The sequence below is a fragment of the Tachysurus vachellii genome, chromosome 18, assembly GCF_030014155.1.
Source record: "Tachysurus vachellii isolate PV-2020 chromosome 18, HZAU_Pvac_v1, whole genome shotgun sequence".
NCBI classification, from domain to species: Eukaryota; Metazoa; Chordata; class Actinopteri; order Siluriformes; family Bagridae; genus Tachysurus; species Tachysurus vachellii.
Window position 1 is genome coordinate 2,294,088 of NC_083477.1, and position 2,500 is coordinate 2,296,587.

The 2,500-nt window shown below is 36.8% G+C and overlaps 2 protein-coding genes across 6 annotated transcripts in view; both read right to left on the minus strand.

The window, feature by feature from the left end:
• The window catches only part of rpl23 (ribosomal protein L23), a 279,577-nt gene that overhangs the window by 252,107 nt on the left and 24,970 nt on the right, over nt 1-2,500 (minus strand). The window lies entirely within an intron of this gene.
• Nucleotides 1-2,500, minus strand: part of abi3a (ABI family, member 3a) — a 27,567-nt gene that overhangs the window by 11,451 nt on the left and 13,616 nt on the right. The window lies entirely within an intron of this gene.

Here is a 2,500-nt window from a genome sequence, read left to right on the forward strand (position 1 = left end):
AAAATATTCACAACGAGTTCGCGGCTTCGCGCTGTTTAGTGTGTGCGTAGATAGAATTCGTCCACACGCCGCTCCTGAGCGCAAGTCCACCCCTGGTCTAGTCAGGCTTTTTGTGTTAAATTATATTTCCTGTCGCTGCGCAGGCTCTTTTATTGTACATGACAGCTTATGTCCCGATGACCGGTCTTTACATTACGATTAAAAGCAGCATCAATAAAGTAAAAAATGTGATGTGCGGTCAAGTTCGAGTGTATGCACTGTTTAAACGAGTGTTCTCAACTTCTCACTGATACTTTTGTGATTCGCGGAGTTTTGACAAGTTTTATAGCCTTGATATTGTTTCTTATTCAAAAGTGATGACAGAAAAAACTCAGCACCCCCAACCTGAAACCTCTTCCCACCCCCCTGTCACAATCACATCATAATCAAAATGAATAATTTACTAATGAAAGGCTTAAAAGCAAATGTATATGTAAGGGAATCAAGTTTAATAATTACATGTAATATTGCTCCAAATATCATCAATAATGGTGTGTGCAATACCATGTATAACTTGCATTAAGTTGGTTATTTATGTTTATATATATATATATATATATATATATATATATATATATATATATATATATATATATATATATATATACACACATATATATATATATATATATACACACACACACACCTACAGTTTTGATCTTAGGCTTTTCATTAAGTTATTTATTTCCACTATAACACTTGTGTTCCTGATATTATTGCATTTAATGAGGCCTCGTTGTATTTATTCTTACAATAGATTCCAGATGTGGTCAAGCTACAATTTTTTGACTAAAACTAGACTAAAATGACGAGACTTTTAGTCGACTAAAACTTGACTAACAAAAAAAGATATGTGAATGACTAAATATGACTAAAACTAACAAGGACATTTGGCACAAGACTAAGACTAAGACTAAGACTAAATTAAAAATAGGTGACGAAATTAACACTAGTATAAAAGAACCACGTTTGTACCACATATTTTGGTCTGCTTTTGTGTCAGGAAGTAATAAAACCATAAAGTACCATAAAGTCGGTTTTTTAATCTGGACTTTAAAGCATAAGTCCAGATTAAGTTCTCCTGTCACGCTCATCAGCGGTCGGCTCTAAACAATAACCCTCGCAGTGAGAAGTCTCACACGGCCGCTTTAAATAAACACTTCTGTGTTTGACGAAAACTGAAACTGAACAATGAACTTGTGACTAAAGGCTGCATGTAAGTGATGGTGTGCAGAGGAAGTGGGAAGACACACAGCTCAATAAACTTCCTGATGAAGAGCTGCTCGCACAGGACTAGAAGAGGAACTAATGAAAGTGCTGTGGCATTAGCAGTCACGCACACCAACATACACACACACACACACACACACACACACACACACAGACAAATACACGCATGCATTATGGTGGTCAGATGGTGTTGATTAATTTCCCATAACAGCAGTTAAGACAGCAGCACAGGTTTATATTAATGTGCTCGTCCTGATATGATATCGTTTCCATAGTAACCGCTGGCTCACAGGGAACGTGGATAACAAACGCTGAGTGTGAACAGATTAAAAACGTAACGTGACGTAACTTCAGACTTTCTGCAGTGTTTACAGCTGCTATAAAGGCAGAGAAAACAGGAACGTATCATCACAGACTTTCCACAGCGTTAAATATAACTAGAAACGTACATAAAAAAGTGTGACATTATATTTCATTCATTCATTTTCTACCGCTTATCTGAACTACCTCGGGTCACGGGGAGCCTGTGCTCAGGCGTCAATTTTCCAGAGATGCCAATCAACCTACCATGCATGTCTTTGGACCGGGGGAGGAAACCGGAGTACCCGGAGGAAACTCCACACACACAAGGCGGAGGCGGGAATCGAACCCCCAACCCTGGAGGTGTGAGGCGAACGTGCTAACCACTAAGCCACCGTGACCACACATTATAAATTCATTAATATAAAATAACTTCCTGGGCGTATTGTTGTAATATCAGAGGTATAAAATCAGATAAGGCCCTAGCAAGAACTTTCAAGATTTCAAGACTCGAGAGTTTCCTATATTTACAGGAAGCAGTTACACAACACGACAAGCCTCTAGACGCCTCTGACGGAATTTAAGGCAAGGCAAGGCAAGGCAAGGCAAGTTTATTTGTATAGCACATTTCATACACAGAGGTCATTCAAACTGCTTTACATAGAAATTAGAAAACAGTTTATAATTGAGAAAAAAAAATATATATATGTAAAAATAAGAGACACACGATAAAATCATAATAAAAACAAAGAACAATAAAAAAAAAATAAATGTGATTTCAATAAAAACAGTTTAAAATATGTTAAAAAGAATAAAACAGGAGTAAAAGTGATTAGGATAAAAAGTGCAGTCAGTGTGAAGCAGCACAGTGATCATTTAGTAAATACAGAGTTAAACAGATGTGTTTTTAATCTTGATTTAAAAGTGTCTA